Raw genomic sequence first — 20,075 nt, forward strand, 5'->3', positions numbered from 1 at the left:
GAGAAGACCTGCACATGGAAGCCTGGGACAGAGAATTGGTGGGACTACTAATTCCAGAAGTTTTTTCATCCCCAGGCCTGTGCTTCTAACAATAAATTAACCCCCAAGTCTCACAGTAAGCAGAGGTGAGGAGGAGCTGGGGAGCAAGGCTACTGGGTGCCAGTCAGTAGACAACTTTTTTTTTTTTTTTAAATTTTGGCTGCACTGGGTCTTCGTTGTAGCACGAGGGATCTTTAGTTGCGGCATGCAAACTCTTAGTTTTGGCATGCATGTGGGATCTAGTTCCCTGACCAGGGATTGGACCTGGGCCCCCTGCATTGGGAGCAAGGAATCTTAGCCACTGGACCACCAGGGAAGTCCCTAGATAACATATTGATAAAGCCAGAATTGTGATTCCTCAGAAAGTCCAAGAGAAACCTGGCTGTGTATGTCAAGTTCCTAGGTGGCCTCTCTTATTGAGGCAGGACTCCTGTGGTAAAAAGGCAGAAAGTAGTTGAAGTACCCATGTTGCAGTGATGGGGATCCTGGTGAGAGTCCTCCTCAACTATGCATTTACAGGAGTTTGAATGTACTGGGGAAATGTATGTATCAGCTTATATTGATAGTAGAACCGTGAAGATCATATGCCACCAATGTGGGAGATAAGGACCCAGATCTGGCCCTGAAAAAATGCAGTACCTTTCCCTGCCAGGACCATTAAATATGAAATCAACTTTAAGAGACTCTAAGCCCTATACCTGAGTCCAGGCATCTTAGTTCAGTGCTGCCCAACAGGAATATAATGCCATATTTTAAATATTAAAATGAAACAAGGTTAATTTTAAAAATGTTTCATTTCAATCAATATTTGAATTTCATTCAAATACTTTAAAATTTTCAACATATAGTCAATATCAAAAGCATTGAGATACTCCTTTTTTTAAAAAAAATTCTTCAAGTACTTTATACTCACAGCACATCTCAAGTTCAGACTAGCCACATTTCAAATATTCAATAGCCACCCCAGGCTAGTTGCTACTGTATTGTATAGCACAGTTTTGCAAAATTATCAGGGTCTTTTAGAGATAAAAGACAAGGGATTATTTTGATCATTGGAGATGTTGGAGGGATGCTTGCTCCTGGCCACGTGGCAAGCCCTCTGTACCTACAGAAGGCAGTCTTCTGCTTCCAGTAGGACAAGGTATCTGGGTGGGGTCCAGGCTGGGGAAACGTGTTGTCACTCTCCCTCAGACACATTTTTCAACAACTCTCACAACAGTTGTTTTGATCTCTGTGTGCCTGACTGCTTTGTTCTCTCTGAGTTCAATCAGAACTCAATTGGGGAAACGATGTTATTTAACCTCTAACAACTCAATGAGGATGTGGAGAAGGAAGTATCCAAGGTTGCCAGTTAAGAAAAGATAAAAGATACTTCATGTGATCGTTTATTTCATCTCTTTCTGAGCAGGATATTAGAATCCGTTTATTATGATTCTGGAGGGAGGAGGTTTCCCTATTAGAAAGGGCAATGCATGAATGGGTGCTGGCAATGGAAGCACCAAATAGAAGCCCCTGGTGCTCCCCCACCACTCCAAAACTGTAAATATAAAACAGTGAGGAAAATTACAGCCATGACGATAAAGTTGAAGGATTTGTCCCACCATTTCCATTCCGATTCCTTGGTTTGGCTGGCGGTTTGGAAGTGGCAAGTGCCTGAGAAGGGTAGAAAATATTTTTAAATATCCCCCTGAAGAACTGAACAACAAACTGCCTAGGAAACAGCTATACGCGGTAGGGTGGCGGGTCCAGCTGGGACAAGCAAATAGGGGCTATGAGGCCGCTTTGGCTCTTTACTCATCGGCTTTGTTACATTTTTACTATAAACGTCGAGGTTCCACCTTTTAAATGATGCACTCGAATAAATGGTACCTTAGGGGGCGGGGCGTCTTCAGTGGGCGGGGCCTACCATCGCCGCTACGCCCGGGGCCTTCTGGGAATCATAGTTTTCCGAGCGCATTTTGCGCAGGAGCTTTGCGGCCTTTGATCCTTACTGGACCGCCGCGAGCAGGTTGGCCACCAAGGTGAGGACTTAGGATTGGGTGTGGTGGGCGGCTTGGGAGGGACTTGTTGAGGAAGGGGCGGGGAGGTAGCGAACGGTGCGTATCGCCATGACCTGAAGGTGGAAACAAAATGGGGTGTTTTCGAACTATCCTTGGCCGCTGCGTCCCCGGCTGACTTTGAACCGGCCCGCTTGTGGGGCAGGGGAGCAGGCGCCAGCTGCGGACCCAGCACGACTCAGGGTGAAGACGTGGCTGCGAGATGAAGTGAGGCCACGATAGCCTAGCCCCCGAATGTTAGATGTCGTGTTTAGGGGTGTGCAAGGCCGCCCGCCGCAGTGCTGTCCGCTGGGAGGCGCATTCCCTCCCCAGGCCTTCCTGACCGAAGCTTGCCATGCAGTCCCCCAGCTTACCTGTCCTAGGGTCTCGATACACCTGATTTGAACTGACTTCTGTGAATCCTGCCGATCTAGCTTTCCTGGAAAGCACCTGATGGTTCATTTCTCTAGGTTCCGTGGACCTGGGCCAGGGTTTCAGCCCCTTCCACTCAGCCCATGGCAGCAGCCCAAAGGCTCTCCCTCTTTTAATTCTCCGTGCCGCTTTCCAACACCAACCAGACCCTCTTGCAAAAGTTGGTATTTCAGTTAGTCTGCATATATTTCTTGAGTACCAAACATATAGAAGTGGATTTCTTAGAGTAAGGAAGACAAGATTTGGCTCCCAAGATTCATCATCTACTTGGAAAGATAAAACAAAAACACAAATAACTATAAGATAGTATATATTAGATGATTGAGACAGAAATCTGAGAGTTCAAAGAAGACATAATTTTGACTGTTTCTTGATGTGGATTCATTTGGGAATGGATTGGAAATGAGTTTATAGGCTTGGCTGCAAACTTCCATAGTTTCTTTTCATGGCACTGGTGGGCGATTGAGCCACTTTGCATGCTGTATCCTCTCTGTATCCTCAGGACCCCAAAGAGCTCTAAGAAGAAAGGTCTGTAGCAGAACGTGAACAGTGCGACCTCACGTGAGGGAACTGGGAGGTTTTGCTCCCTGTCTTAGGTCTCTTTGGGCTGCAAATTACAGAAACCCAGTTCAAACTAGCATAAAGGGGATTCACTTTGAGAATATTTGGTAGGTCACCGAACCCAAGGAGAAGACTCCAGTTGTTCCTGTAATCTGGAACTAGGGGCCAGAACAAATTCAAGACCATTTGTAACCCCTTGCTTCTACTTCTGTATATATTTGTTACGTATTTTCTTGTCACTGCTGATTGGCTTTTTCTGCTCTCAGATGGCATGACAAAATGTGACTGTCAAGGGCTCCCAAGTTTTCATTCCCTCAAGTGGAACCTCATGAGAAGAGGGTGACTTCTTCTTCTTGGTTCCACTTCCAAAATTCCAGGGGAAAGACTCTGATTGGTTCAGATGCCAATTGGCTTTGGATAGGAAGTGAAGTCATTTTTTATAAATGTTCAGATGTGGGTAAAGATTTCCCTTAAAAAGTGTGAGGTGTTGGCAGAGCTCAAGGAGCAGAACGATAGCTGCCTGTCACTCACCTTGAAATACTGCTACTAAGAAAGCTACTTTATATAGGGTAGTAAGACTGTCTGGGCCTGGCTGTAATTAATCCCTTTCTCCGGGAACTGCTCTTTTTTCCCCCGCTCCTTGGCTACAACTGATAGGGCAAGAGGTGGAAATATGATTTAAGGTCATTAGTCTCTCAATGGCCAACAATCAATAGTGTCTCAAGAATTTCAAGTAGGAGACACAGAGACCAGGACCAGTTAATTGTGGGTATTAGATCTGTAAGTCCAGGAGGACTTGTCTGTACAGAGGAGAATGTTGAGAACATTCTCTTGAGGGATGAAAAGACCTAAGATTCATGTTCCTTGACAGCTTTCAAGAGCAGCCTTGGTTCCAGCACCATTCTCATTTGTAATCACCTCCAGGCATGTGTCAGATGCCCCGCACACACAGAAAGTATAAATATAATCTTGCTATTGGCCATTCTAAATTTTCAAAATGGCATATCCAGGTTCTCTGTGTAGAGATCTCAAGGCATAAGAGATAAAGATGTGAAGTGCCATCATTGTTCCTTCCATATCCAGCAGGCACACAAGTCTACTAACAAAAGAAATTTTAAAAAGTAGAAATAAAATCAGATTGGTAGTGGATCATGAGCATATTTGAAATCCAGAATATGGTGTCAAATGTGACTTATCCCATTGGATTGTAGAGCAGTGTATCACGTGGAGTCAGTACTCCAATGGGTACTGATGTGTCCCTTTACCCCTAATTCCTTTTCCTCTTTCCTTCTCTACCCTTCTGCCCTCTCTACTGCCTACTGACTCCATCTTGCAATAGCCTTTGTGATAAAAGCTGAGGAGAATATTATTCTGGCATTCTATGTGGACTAACTTGGGGAGACCATTATTCCTGGCTCCACTCCTAGAAGGGTCTTTCAGATTCTCATTTTAAAACTTCCAACAGATGAACGAACCTTTCCCTTGAGAATGTTATTACCTCTTATGTCTTCCAGGTGCTGTAATGTCATAAGGTTGAGAAGGACTGGAGAGAAGGGGGTGGAGATTCTCCCTCCTGCGCTGGATGTTAGTTACTCTCTGCAGCCTGCCTCTATTTTCTGAGGTTTGACTGCCAACAGCTTTTTAAAGCCTCACCTCTCCGTTATGCCCCACACCTGGACAAGCTGTTGAGGAAGCCTGAATGCTCTCTCCTTTGGCAGCAGCGAGAGAGTCAACCCACACAAGCCCCTTCCCATGGGCATGTGGGAACCCTCACCCAGGCCCCACCCCCTAACCATGATTGAAAACCCAGGCCAGACTCCTTTCTTCACTCTATCAAGCCATTTTGAACCTGCTTGAGACGCCTGCCCTGTCTCCCCAGAGACCTCAAGTAAGTAAGTAATAATCCTTTTCATACTCTTGGGGGTGTGTGTGTGTGTGTGTGTAGGAGTTATCATCAGTCTCAGCATTGGAACCAAAATTTGAGTGGGGTCTACCTGCCTCTGCAGGTGACCATAACAGTCCCTAGCTCTCCGGCTAATATTTTACCTCCCATGGTCCTCTGTGATGCCCACCAGTGCTGCAGGACTCTGGTCAGTCTATCCATATTGTTTGGTTCTCCTGCCCTTTGTCTCTTGCTGGAGAAGCAACTGTAGTATCTTGGACTGGCCATTGAATAGCTGGGTATCATTTTGAGTACGCCCTCCTAGTTCTACAAGAACTTTAAAAATGACCCTAACAAAAACATTGGCTGGAATTTCTAGCAGCTGGCTTCTGATTCCTTTTATTTTTTATTTTTTTTGGCTGCACCACATGGCATACGGGATCTTAGTTCCCCAACCAGGGATCAAACCCACGCCCCCTGCAGTGGAAGCACGGAGGCTTAGCCACTGGATCTCCAGGGAAGTCCCTGATTCCCTTTCTCTTGGCTGGATAGGATCCAGTCAGTTTCTCAAGCCTGTACTTGAGACCCTTGGCAATCAAAGGAATTAGGACAGGCGACCAATCCTCTTTAAACCCCAGTAGGGGCTACAAATTTCAGGAGACCTGGATGCTGTTTGATTATAGTGTCCTTATAATGCACACTGTACCCTAAAAAAAACACCTCACTTGCCTGAGCTGGCTTGAATATATTTCTGGTCCTTAGAACTAAACAAAACTTGATTAATACACAGTTGTCTATTTGCTTTTACTTTTTTAAATTCTTGACCATACAGTCATTAGACTTAAAGAAAATATCAGTATAAGCATCCTCCAGGTCATAAGTGAAAAGTCAAATTGAGTTATTTATTCCATGCTTGTTTATGTCAAAATACTACAGAGCACAATGCTGATTGTAGATACATAAAATGGGGTAAAAATTAACCTCAGTGTAAACTATTTGATTTTTAATAGTTTTCTGATGTGGAAACAGAGTTCGGTTCCCAGGAATCTGCCAATTCCGGAACAAAGTTGTGACAATATGCATAATATCCATCCCCTGGGAAAGAGTGAGTTTACTTGTAGGTTTGTTTTGCTCTTAGTCGGGTATTGGGAGTTAGGGCTATTTCATACCTAATTGTTAGATAGAGATTTTTAACCTGGGTCTGACAACTACAAAATGGGATTGGTCTCCTTCATGTTTCCTTGTCTAGCTCTGCCATCCCTGGACTGGGCCTTTTCCAAGAGAACACAGATGAGGAGAGAATGGCAGCTGTGCCACTAACAGCCAGATGGCAGGTGAGTTGGACGTCCTTCAGCCTGAAGCTTCCTTGCCAGCCAGAGAGTGAATGCTTTGGAGATTGGTCCCATTCTGGTAAAGGTGGGCTCTGTGGAGAATACTTACTGGCACCCTGTCTGGCTCCAGATTCTCTCCTCTCGAACCATACAACATAGCTGCAGAGACCTTCCTTCTGAGTGGCCCTTCATAAAGCCTTGGCAACCGCCTGCCTCATGAGTTTATCATCATTGGGGAGCAGAGGGTTGAGGCAGCTCTTTCCGTGGCAATGAGTCTGGTGGTCCACGGACTGCTTGGAGAACTTTCATGAGAATATAAACATTCCGAATCCTCTAGTCTGGATAGGATGTTGTCTTCCTTTCAGAGAGGCGCTGTGTCTTTGGTGCCATTTCTCCAGTTTCAGTTCTTTAGAGTATCCTCTGTTACTTGTACACCCATCATGGGTCTTCTCTTGACTTGAGAACCAGTTGGTCAGGCTGAGATCTCATGGATCCATAAATGTTAGAGCTGGAAGGGACTTTAAAGATGATCTAATCTAATTCTTTCATTTTATAGTTTAAAAAATTGAGGCTGGGTAACAGTGCCCCTGAACTTTGGAGGCTCTGCCATGGGTATGATGGCATGAGGCCGTAACCAAGAGTTTCATGCCTCAGGTCACAGACCTGTACCTCTTCCTTAAAATATCCGGTCCTCTTGACATCATCAAAACCATTTCTTTTCCATTCCATTGTCTTCCAGTTCTTTACGCCTCCTCAGTGACACATAAAAGAAGACACATAAGTGAGTAAGAATATGTTTGTCTTTTCAGAAGTCACTCAAGTTTAAGGATGTGGCTGTGAAGTTATCAAAGGATGAGTGGAAGCAGCTGGTTCCTACTCAAAGGGCTCTGTACAGGGAGGTGATGGTGGAGAACTATCAGGATTTTGTTTCTCTGGGTAAGCATGACTTTCCTCAGTGACTCAGAATCTGCCGTCCAGTGTGTGTGCAAAGAATATGGCCCTTGCTTTCTTACTGGGATAGTATTGTACGTCTTTGAATAGATCCCGAGAAAGGATAAAAGAATGGTTTGTGAGTTTATATACTTTTTGTTGTTTGTTTGTGTTTAACTAGTGACATCCTAGTACTACTGGGATTTGGTAGATGCCTCAAGGAGCTGCTTTGAAAATATATTGCCTAGCAAAGTAGTAATGAAATCCTACCTCCTTACCAAGAGGTAAAGAACAGTTTCCTGTAGATGTCAAAACTCATTCAAAAGACGTTGAAATACAGTCAAAGGAACAACAATGAAGGAGAGGTAATGTATAGAGAAAGAATACAGAATCTTGTAGGAAAAGGAACCACAGACAGTCTTTATTTTTTTATTTTTTAAGCTTTTTTTTGAATTAAAAATTTTTTTTTCCTTTTGCTGCGTTGCGTCTTCATTGCTGTGCATGAGCTTTCTCTAGTTGTGGCAAGCAGAGGCTACTCTTCGTTGCAGTGCTTGGGCTCCTCAGTGTGGTGGCTTCTCTTGTTGCAGAGCACAGGCTCTAGAACTTCAGTAGTTGCAGCTCTTGGACTCAGTAGTTGTGACGCACAGGCTTAGTTGCTCCACGGCATGTGGGATCTTCCAGGACCAAGGATCAAACCTGTGTCCCCTGCACTGGCAGGTGGATTCTTAACCACTGTGCCATTAGGGAAGTCTATCTGACAGTTTTTAAAATGAGAGAGGAAAGCCTGAGATAATCTTAGAAATCCCTAGACCACAGTATGGACCAAAAGAATGGCAAGCAGAAGAGGACATCTGAACAGCATTAAGGAAGACTACTGAGTCCAGGCACAGAAATTCCTAAGGCCAGGGGCCAGATAGTGCAGAAAAGTGGCCAAGGATGTGGCTATCATGTCAGTGAAGTCTCATCATGCAGCCTGAGGGACACCCTTGGCCAAGAAGAAATGGTCTTTTTTTTTTTTAAGCTCTTTATTGGAATATATTTGCTTTACACTCTTGTACCAGTTTTTGAGGTACATCAAAGTGAATCAGCTGTATTTATACATATATCCCCATATCCCCTCCCTCCCACGACTCCCCCCCCCCCCCCCCCCCGCCGCCCCGTCCTGGCCCTCTAAGGCATCACCAATCGTCAAGTTGATCTCCTTTTGTTATACAGCAACTTCCCACTAGCTATCTGTTCTACAGTTGGTAGTGTAAATATGTCTCTGCTACTCTCTCACTTCGTCCCAGCTTCCCCTTTGCCCCCCACCCCAACCCCGTGTCCTCAAGTCCATTCTCTACCTCTGTATCTCCACTCTTGCCCTGTCACTGGGTTCATCAGTACCATTTCTTCAGATTTCATATATATGAGTTAGCATATGGTATTTGTTTTTCTCTTTCTGGCTTACTTCACACTATATGACAGTCTCTAGGTCTATCTACCTCATTACATATAGTTCAATTTCATTCCTTTTTATGGCTTATATTCCATTGTGTAGAAATGGCCCTTTTGATCTGGATGGAGTCTATAGGATAAGTGAAGGTTGGATTGATAACCTAGCTTTAAGTAAAAAATGGTATTGTATAAAACTGAAAATGAGTACCCTCTCTTCTGGGAATTGTCCTAAAGAGAAAAAAAAAAATCAGATAAATTTTTTGCCTAAAATTTTGCCTAAAATTGTAAAAAATGGAAGCAACATACATAGTTTGTAATAGGCATTTAGCTAAATGAATTATTGTACATCCATAATGGACTGCAGTGTAGTATGGGCCTTCACAATGATGATATTCATAGTTAGAAAGATAGTAGAGATATATTGTGAAGTGATACAAGCAGGAAACAAAACCAGCTGAAACTTCAGTATATTTACAACGTATATCTATATGCATAGAAGAAGTCTGAAAGAATCTACACCAGAATTTTACCCCTAATTATCTTTGGCTTGCAGGTGACTTCCTTTTCTCTTTTTTTGTGTTTCTCAATTATCTGCAGTGAAAAAGGAATATGTTTAAATATGTAAAAAACTGCAAAGAAGATGAGGAAACATTTTTTAATGTATAGAGTCATTAGCATCAAACTTAGTGTAGTGTTTACCTCCTGGTGGGAAGGGAGAGGGGATGAGAGAAGGGCTTCAATTTTAGCGTTAATGTTTATTTCTTAAGTTAGATGGTGAGTTCATAGGTGTTTGTTTTAGCCTTTACTCCTTTTGTATGTCTTAAATATTTAATAATGTATTTAAAAACTAAATATAGAAAATCAAGGCTTTATAAATGTCACTACTTGAAAATTTTAAAAGCCGAAGACATCATAATTTATCTTTTCAGAATTCTAAAAATTTTTTATTGATGTCTTCCATTTTAAGTGTTTTATATTAACTGTATGTAAGTTGAATTATATTTCTAAAACAGTTTGATAGGAGTTTCATCAAATTCAGTACAATTGCACAGAAGTATAATTAAGGGAATAAAATTTATTATTTAAAAAAACCACCAAAGGATACAGGGAGTCTTCATCACCTTATTTCCTTGAGGTGCAGAACCTTCTCCATATTCCACTCCGATAGGCCAAGAATTTTCCTGAAACCCACAGGAATACCAGTTCCATCTGGGGGAGGTTCCTAGATGTTTATCAGGGGAAAAGAAGTGAACTACTTCAATAGATGTAATTCAGATTTTCTAGAAAGTCAGTCCTGACTTCCCTTCAGAGAAAGGAAATTAGCCTTTTATTTTAGAGATTAGCATAGGCTTTCTGGACGGTTCCATCTTCCTCCCTAGAGAGTAAGGGGCTGTTATTAAACCCTGAGATGCCTATGAATTTCCATCCCAAACAGCCATCTCTCATTTTGTTCTTTGTGAGCAGGACTTCTGGCCCTTAAACCTGACATGATTTTCCGGTTGAAGAGAGGTGAAGAGCCATGGAAACGTGATTTTCAGGAAGCTGATGAGAGAGAAGTCCCAGGAGGTACTTCTCTAGGTATGTGTGAACCGGGCAGGTGGGACTGCGCTGGACGGTTCACTTAGAGCCTGCTCCTTGGGGTCTCATAGGCCTGTGGGGATGGTCCCTGCCATACTGGGCCTTGGCCTGGAAAACCTGTCCCCCAGATCGACCCATGGCTTTCCTGTCACTTTTCTCAAGTTCTTGCTCAAATGTGCCACCTTCTCAGTCAGGCCTGCCCTGACCACCCTAACTGAAAATGACCTCTCTCCATCCTATTTCTGTCCCTAACCCCTGCACAGCCAAGCTCTCTTCCCAGCTCTGTCTTCCTAACATACTATATTTTTACTTCTTTATTTTGTTTATTGTCTGTCTACACCTACTCTCTGATTAAAATTAAACTCCATGAGAGATTCTTGTTTTGTATTGTCCACTACTCTATCCCCATTGTTTTGAAGGGTACCTGCCACGGAGCACACACTCACATATTTGTCAGAGGAATGAGTAAGTGGAGCTGTGCGTAGCGAGGGCCTTCCTCTTGGTTTTTTTGTGGGAGTGGGTTGAGACCTATCTTTTTTTTTCTTTTTAAAGATTTTTTTTTTTTGATGTGGACCATTTTTAAAGTCTTTATTGAACCTGTTAAAACACTGCTTCGGTTCCATATCCTGACTTTTTGGCCACAAGGCATGTGGGATCCCAGATCCCTGACCAGGGATCAAACCCTGACCCCCTGCACCCCCTTCCCTGGACTGCCAGGTAAGTCCCGAGACCTATCTTTATTTCAGCGCTGCTGATAACATTTCTTATCTTTCCTGCTTATCCTTTACCACACCTCCCTCCTCTTCCTCTAAAACACTGTTCATAGTCACTGACAGTTCCCTTGCTCTGGTGCTAGCCTGTCTCCCCACTTATTCTCTGCTGTTTATACTCATGGACACGTGACAAACTGCCCGGTCATCTCCAGGCTTCTTTGTGTCTCTCCTGTTTTTCTGCATCTGTATCTCTCCCTGAAATGCTCTTCTTTTGGCTGTTCATGTGGTTACCTTGTCTTTCAGATCTCAGCTTAAATATCGCTTCTAGATGACCATTCTTTTTTATTTTTTCTTTTTTTCATCATCCAGGAAATTATTTTATTGCTGTGAAAATCTTATTGTTTTGCAAACCAGCTGGCAGGCTCTCATATACTTCACACTATAAGGATGTGATTTTACCTGAATTTACTAGAAAATTAATGATGACCTTTTTCTTAGATGACCATTGTTAAAGGTCCCTCTAATGAAGCCCCAACTCCAGCTCCCATTCATCACTTCCTTCACTGTGCTTTTCACCATCTATTATATTTTGTTTCTTAATTCTTTGTCTTCTGTCTGGTAGAATGTAAGCGTCACAAGGGGAGGGACCGTGTCTGTCTTGTTCATTAGAATCCCAGTGACTTTTTAAAATCATTTTTAATGTGTTACGTGTGTATTTATTTATTTGGCCATGCCACTGAGGCATGTGGGATCTTAGTTCCCTGACCAGAGATCAAACTCGTGCCCCCTGCATTGGAAGCGCAGAGTCTTAACCACTGGACTGCCAGGGAAGCCCTTAGAATCCCAGTGACTTTTACAGTGCCTAGCACTTACTAGGCACCTAGTAAATATCTATGAATGAGTAACTGAAACTTTTTTTAATGGACTAAAGGCCCACCCTCCACTTCCAGTCTCTAATCCTCTTTTCCTCTGCCATTTATTAGCCTCTCCACAATATTTTTCTCTTGAGGAGCTACCAATAAACAAGGCAGTATTTTATATTCATTCTTTTCTTAACATATACAGTGTTTTCTTTTTCACTAGCACTAAACCCAGTTATTTCTCTGTTTTATATTTGTTTTAGACCAGAAGCCTAGACTTGAGACCCAGGACTCAATTCAAAGGCAGAATGTTTCTAAAAATGTAAAGTCACAAGAGACATTAATGGGAAAACTCAGAAAAGATGGCCCTCTGGGTCCTGTACTTGGCCCAGAAAACACTGAGGGCACAATGAAGGAAAATCCTTCAGGGGAGACTTTGAAGAAATCCTCCCCCAAGGAAAAGGACTCCAGGCAAGTATCCACTCCTGCCAAGAAACCTGACAGTAAAGGGAGAAGCTTTGAATGTAGCACATGTGGGAAGACCTTATTCAACCACTTGTCCCTCACTCACCATCAGAGGACTCACACTGGAGAGAAGTCCTATGACTGTAAAGAGTTTGGGAAAGCCTTCAGCTACCAGAGTAGCCTTAAGAAACACCTGATGTCTCACACTGGGAAGAGCCCCTTTGAATGCAGCGAATGCGGGAAAACTTTCTATGACCACTTAACCCTCACTGAACATCAGCGAACTCATACGGGAGAGAAGCCCTTTAAATGTCACGAGTGTGGCAAGGCTTTCTTTGTCCGCTCCTCTTTTACGTGACATCACAGAATCCATACTGGAGAAAGCCCTTATGAGTGTGCAGAATGTGGGAAGTCCTTCAGCCAGAAGAGCATTCTCGCCAGCCACAGCTCACTCACACCGGAGAGCAGCCCTATGAGTGCGAAGGGTGTGGCAAGGCTCTGTTTGACCACTCCTCTCTCATCCGCCACAGGAGAGCCCACACCAGAGAGACTCCTTTTGGATGCAGCCAGTGTGTGAAAGTTTTCTTTGACTGCTCCTCCCTTAATCAGCATCAGAAGATTCATAGTGGAGACAAGCCCTATAAATGCCCTGAATGTGGGAAAGCCTTTCTCCAAAAAAGATGACTTGTTCACCATCAGAGGGTGCACACTGGGGAGAAGCCCTATGAATGCGGCGTGTGTGGGAAAGTGTTCAGTTGCAAATCATCTATCATCCAACATCAGCGACTTTATGCTAGACAGCCTTCAGAATATCATAGAGGTGCTTCAGCCAGACAAGGGACCCCCACAGAGACTTAGGATGCTCTTATTCAAAATAACAAAGACTTATATCTGAGCACTTCTAACTAGTTCTCATCCTCATGACTCCTTCTGGTATCACAGTCTCAATAAATAGCCTCAATGGACCATGCCATAGACTTCCCCTGGGATGTTTCCAATTTAAGGTCATATTCTGAGGATCCTCAAACTGGTCATAAGCTCTCCAATCAACATGCTCTGTAAGTGTCTGAAGGGGACCTTAAGATAGGCATCATATATTTTATTCACTCATTCATGCATTTATTTATTGCTGGACTGACTACTCCATGAGACAGGAACTACTTCATATTTGAGCACTGCTGTGTCCCCAGTGTGGTGCCTGACATTTATTACATATTTCCTGAGGGAATGAATGAGTACCTGTCTAGTCATGAAAACTTGAGTCCCAAATCCAATGCGCTTTCTAGAACTAGAAACTTCAGTAAGAAAATTAACATCAAGCTAATATACTTAGTAATGCAAATACCGTCACTGTAGTTGTGCTACTAGCTCTTAATCCACTTTTCTTAGAGCTTCCTGGAGCTCTGATTTGGGTTATACGCTCTTGTTCTTCACTTTAGCTCCTCAGGACCATCAGTGTTCCTGGAGTTTGGCTCTTCTGCCCTCATACCTGATCTCTGGACTCTGGTAGAATAACCCATCACCCAGCTACTCTTGATTCTACCCAACTATTCTTGTTTCTAGGATAATGGTTGTTTTTACCTTTAATCTTATTGGTAACTAAGATGCCTTAGCCTGACTCTACCATTCCATTGATACCCTGGACACAACGCCTTCCCTTTCTCACTATAGATTCATTCATAGCTGTTGAAGGGAAGAACATTCATACTGGAAGTTCAAAGTCCAGTTGCAACAGCCAGCTGCAGCCATGGCAGCTGGGTGGGGTCCCAGGCTGAAGAAGTCAGCCACAGTGAACGAGGAGAAGGGGCCATATCTAATCTCAAAGAATACCACAAAACCAAAGTTAACTCCAGACACAGCTCACCTGCGAGGGGTCATCCTTTAGTACTAGAGCAGCAGACGTGAGGATGTAACTGAAAGATGGGCCACCATGTCCTATTAGATGTGATGTCCTTTTTGCCCTTAACATCAGTATCTATGAAACCAAAATCCAGACCATCCTGTCTTCACCTACACAATGGAGACATAGATTGGCTTCCTCACACCGACACCTCTGAGAATCCCTGCTTAGTAATAAAGCAGCAATTCTAGAGAGCAGCTGAGGGAGCATGAGCCCCAAGATGAGGAGGATAGGTTCCTCTTGTCTAGGTGCTTAAAAAAAGCACAATGATTTTAATTTCTTGTGCCACGTTTCCACTGCAATGGATGAAGGATAGAGAATTACCAAGGCACTCATCTTTTATCTTGTTAATGAGCAGGAATCTGGAACTTTAGGCAGGACAAATGGAATTATGGCGAAGTCCAGTAGCAGAGGCCACAAAAAGTCAGTCCCCATGGTGGTAAAAGATTTGACCCCTGGTGTGGTGCCTGTGCAAAGTCTGCAGGAGAGGCACATGACCAAATATCCTGGGATCAGCCGTGCTATAGAACCTCGTGCTAAACTAACTTGCAACAGCTGGAGTGTTGATAATGAGCAGTGGGTAATGCTTACTATGGCAGAAGCTATTAGTTGCCCAACTTGTAGTCATTCTTTTTGTCTTTAACAATAGAAACTCTGAGTCTACTCTGAGCAGCAGAGTGCTCAACTGTATTTCTCAGCCTTTCTTGCAGTGAGGTATGGCTAATCAAGCCAATGAAATACTGATATATCAATTATCAGGCCAATGATATATTGACATAATTGGAACTTGTTGCACAGAACTTCTGGAAAGGCACCTTAAAAGAGACAGGGACAGCTAGGAAACTCCCTTTTGCCCTTATCTTTCCCTTTTTTCCATCTGGAATGTGGACTTAATGGCTGGAATTCCAGCAGCCATCTGTGACTTTGAGGATATAAGCCATGCCTGAAGGATGGGAGAGGAGACAAATAATCAGGAAGACACTTGATTCCTTGATGATCTTATGGAGCCTCGATACTAGCCCTGGACTGCCTGCTTCTGATCTTGAATGAGAGAGATTAAAGCCTTATGTATTTAATCACTGTATTCACAGCCGAAGGAAATTTCTGTTAAACTTTCCAAAGCAATACATAGAGTCAACAGTAAAGGAACTAACTCTTCCATCCAGAGAGACCACCACCTCAGACCAGGACCAGAGGGGAGGCAAGCAGTACCTAATTGTGAGTCTGGCCTGACCTCAGAAGTGTAATAGATCACATCTTTTATGATCAGCTCTGGAGCATTGATGTCTCTAGGGTTGTGCTAATTGTAGCAAAGTAGTGGTGGCATAGAAAGAGGTACATCTTTCCTGTTCCTATAGCCCAGCATATTTCTGGCACATCCTTCAAATGGATCTGGTAACTCACCCCTAGAATCCTTCAAATATCTTTTTGCACGGCTGATTTTCTTCAGGCCAACTTCTCTACCACTCTTACTAAAAAAAAATATTCATTTATCCATATACAATTATCTTTTTAAAGTACACAGAGAGTGAATTATAAATTATATATAGAGATAGATAGATATAATCACACTATTCGAAGTTGGCTAACTTGTTGCCAAGAGTTAGTTTCACATGTAGCTCTTGGCTGTTATTGAACCTGGCTGTGGCAATGATTTAACGATCCTCTAGATCTACTGCTTGTCTCTTCCTGTTTGGGGATATGTGAAAGGGAGGGACATGGTGTGTCTTGGTGCAAAAGGATGATGTGAAGTTGGCTGAAAGGTGTTTCTCATCTAAAGGTCTATTGGTTTCTCTCATAATGCAAATTCCCATTCCTACTATTTCTTTCCCATTAAACTCCCAAGCAGCTACCCTGCTAGGAAATGGGAATTTTCCATAACTGCCTTGAAAAGCCTCATTGATAAGTCTATTTGATAGGAGGATAAGATGGAGTAAGACCTCCTTCAGTTGAGTAACTTGATGAGTTTCAAAGAATCCATAATAATATTATTATTATTTATTTGTTGTGGGTGAACAAAGCAAACATATACCAGCAAACAAACCAAGGACAGGCTGAAACCAGCCCTGAATGTCTTGTCTGGACAAAGTTGATGCAGGCCATGGTATCACTTGGCTTGATATAAACTGCCTAGATAGACCTCCACATAAGATACCTTCAAGATCTTCAGTCTTCATGAGTGCCCCTCCCAAATTCCAGATTAAATGCCTGATCAGCATTTGTCAGGTTCTAGAAGTCTCTCCTGGTTGTTGCTAGTGATGTCACCAGCCTCCTTGGCTTCATTCTGTGGCTCTCTGCTGGACTGCTGTTTGCAACTTCTCCTCTCCCATCATTCTGATGAGTGGTCAGAAATTTTACATGCAAATTCTGCTACTCTATATTAGAGAATATACATTCCTTAAGCATCTGGCTGCTGACACTAAGATATTTGCTCCCTTGAAACTCCTGGTGCTAGGACTAAAGACCCTCTCTCATTCTCTCCCAGTGTCTCCAGCTCCTCCTTGATTCGAGTCTTGCCTGGATCTCAGCCTTACTCGGTTGGTCCTAACAACTGCTCCTGCTTCCACCATGAATCACAGTGCTCATGCCCCCCAGTTCTCCCCTGAAACAATGAGGCCATTAGAGGGATTGGGTAGTCAGAGACCATGTTCCCAATCTTAGCCCAAATTTCCTAGGAAGCAGAGCTTGAGGCAAGAATTAAGAGCTGGTGCTTTGTGAGGTACAAACCTACAGCAGCAAGACTAGGGAAGAGGAAGTGAAGCAGGAAGAGGAATAGGAAGAAAAGCAAGGCGATCTATTCCCCACTGTCCACTGCCTCCCAGTGAGCTGAGAAGAGAGATGGTAGCTTATTCAGCAAGTGCACCTGCTTGCCTCTGCAACAAATCTCCAGACAGTCTTCGTGGAGAAACCATGCCTTGGAGCAGGTGATGGGCAGAGAAGGAGAAGGATTTTATCTGATCACATCCCTCCTATCTTCCTCGCATTTTCAGGTTGCGTCATAGGGAAGCCAGATTCCACAACCCATCGTGTGGCACATCAGCAAGTCTGGGAGTGGTACAAGGAGCCAGAAACCTACAATGTGCAGTTGTTTGGCCCATGGCAAGCAAGGGGAGAGACTGCAGGTGGTGCAATCACATGGCTGAGCGGGCTCACAGGCTCTGGCAGCTGAGGTGGAGCAAAAAGCTGAGGATCTGTGCAGAGGCCCAGAGGTAACGTGACCAGGCACAGGACTCATGCCTCATTTATTCCCTTAGCTTTCACTCCAAGCCCGATTTCCTGGCTCAAGTCTGCCTTCCTCTCTGACTGCCTGAGACCTTTAACACCTCTCTCTTCTGTTGAATCTCATGTCCCTGAAACCTCCACCTTGCCTTCCTTTACTTTTCAGTTTTTCCCTCTTTAATGATGATTAACAGGTTCCTCGTTTACCTCTGTTAACATCACCTTTCACGTCAAAGTTAATGGCCTTTGATGGCACTGAAGCTTCTTGAGGAAGGCAAGGCTGCTTTCCTGGCAGGATGTTGTGACAAACACAGAAACAGACTAGAAGGAAACATGACTTAAATTTAGGAGATTTAATAAATTTAGGAAAACTCAAGGTCAATCCACCCTTAAGAGATAATGGGGACTGATGGGCACCAATGGGTTTTCATCCCAAAGGGTTCCAACTCAACTTTGCTGCTTTCTGACACCAGTTTATGTACTTGGGCCAGCTGGTGTGTCCTTTCAAATGCCGGGCCTGTGCAAATAAAAGCAGGGTTATAAAGGAAGTCCAGGTTTTCCAAAAGCACACAAATGAAAGCCAAGAAAAGGATCAAGGGCCGTATGAGTTTCAGGCAGTTATTCCTTCTCGACAAGTATACTCTCATTCAGTTGTTGGTCATCTAAGTACCAGTAAATACTCTGGGGACACTCCTTGCCCCATAGAGCATAATCTGTGGTGTATGTGTGTTGGAGACACCCAGTAAACAAAGTTAATGATCATACGTAAGAAAGAGATAAGTGCTATGAGGAAAAGAAAATAAAGTGTGGTCAGAGAAGGCTTCACAGGGAAGATGAGCAGAGGCTTGGAGGAGGTGAGAGAGCCAGCCAGGGGGCATCCGGGCAGGCTATCCAGGCAGCGGAACAAGCACAAAGTTTCCACAGTGGAAGCGTGTTCATGTGATTGACAAGTGAAAACGAGGCCAGTGTGTCTGCAGCAGAACAAATGAGAGGAAAGTAGTTGAAGATGAGATCAGAGCATTAGTGAGTGTGGATGATGCAGGGTTTTTTGTTTTGGGGGGGTTTGTTTGTTTGTTTGTTTTGTGGCCACATCATACAGCTTGCGGGTTCTTAGTTCCCCAACCAGGGATTGAAACCAGGCCACAGGAGTGAATGCGCCAAGTCCTAACCACTGGACCGCCAGGGAATTCCCAATGATGCAGATTTTGAAGGGCTTTTTGGCCACCGTAAAGGCTTTGGCTTTCTTTCTGAGATAGGGAAGCAATTGTGTTGAGACTAGAATATGCAGGGCAAGAGTAGGAGTGAGATCCGTTAGCAGGCATTTGCAGCGATCCAGACAGCAGATGATGGATGCTTAGACAAGCGTAGTAGCAGTGGAGGTGGGGAGACATGGTCAGATTCTGCATAGATTTTGAGAGTGTGGCCAACAGGATTTGGGGAGGAAGTGGATGTGGGTGGTGAGATAAAGAGAAGAATGGTGACTCCAAGGTGTTAGAGCTGAGCAACCAGAAGGATGGAATTGCCATTTACTGAGGTGGGGAAAACTGCAGTGGGGGAGGAAGGGTATCGAAAGTTCAGTTTTGAACATACTGCATCAGCAATATTAAGCATCCAAGGAAAGAGACTGAGGAGACAACTCAAGGTCAGGGGAGAAGCCCAAAGCTAGAGAGATAAATTGGGAGTTGACTACATTTGATGGTATTTAGAACATCTAGAATGAACAACATCACCAAGGAGTAATTTCTTTAATTTAATTTAATTTAATTTATTTATTGGCTACATTGGGTCTTTGTTGCTGCACACAGGCTTTCTCTAGTTGTGGCGAGCTGGGGCTACTCTTCTTGCGGTGTGCAGGCTCCTCATTGCAGTGCCTTCTCTTGTTGTGGAGCACGGGCTCTAGGCAGGTGGGTTTCAGTAGTTGCAGCACACGGGCTCAATAGTTGTGGCTCATGGGTTCTAGAGCACAGGCTCAGTAGTTGTGGCACACGGGCTTAATTGCTTCACGGCATGTGGAATCTTCCTGTGTTGGCAGGCGGATTCTTAACCACTGTGCCACCTAGGAAGTCCAGGAGTAATGTTGATAGAAAAAGAAACAAAGGCCAAGGATTGAGCCCTGGGACATTCTAACATTTAGTTGGTTCCCAAATGAGCAGCTTCAGCATCACTTGGGGACTTGTTAGAAATGCAATTTCTCAGGCTCACTTCAGACATCCAGAATAGGGGTGAAGTTCAGCACTACGGCTTAACAAGCTCTCCAGGTGATCCTAACCATGCTATAGTTTGACCACCACTGGTTTAGAGGCTGAGGAGAAGAGGAGGAGGAGGAACTACTTAAGAAGACTGAGAAGGAGTGGCCAGTCATGAAGGAAAACCAAAGTGTTCCCAGGAGAGAACAGTCAGTTTTATCAACTACTGTTAATAGGTAAAGTGAGAGGACTGAGAACTGCCCATTGATTTGGTAACACAAGAAAGGGAATTTCATGGTAATGATTAACAAAAAGAAGAAAGGTATTCCCAGGCATTCCAGATATGTCAGCTGGTGGTACACTTCACACACACTATTTTTTGGAAGAAACTGCCCACTCCATATCTCCTGCTGATGGGGGGTGGGGGTGTTGGTTCCCTTCAGCTGTTCCTTGAGCTGACAGAGCTGTGTTCTCTATCACATGCACCCTCTCCTCCCAGTCCTAGCTGA

General features: G+C 43.8%; 1 pseudogene; it reads left to right on the forward strand.

Annotated features, from left to right (window-relative positions):
- The first annotated feature begins 6,251 nt into the window (after positions 1-6,251).
- On the forward strand, positions 6,252-13,119 carry LOC130857638 (zinc finger protein 2-like; annotated as a pseudogene).
- Positions 13,120-20,075: the final 6,956 nt, after the last annotated feature.

This window comes from Hippopotamus amphibius, chromosome 7 (genome assembly GCF_030028045.1).
Source record: "Hippopotamus amphibius kiboko isolate mHipAmp2 chromosome 7, mHipAmp2.hap2, whole genome shotgun sequence".
NCBI classification, from domain to species: domain Eukaryota; kingdom Metazoa; phylum Chordata; class Mammalia; order Artiodactyla; family Hippopotamidae; genus Hippopotamus; species Hippopotamus amphibius.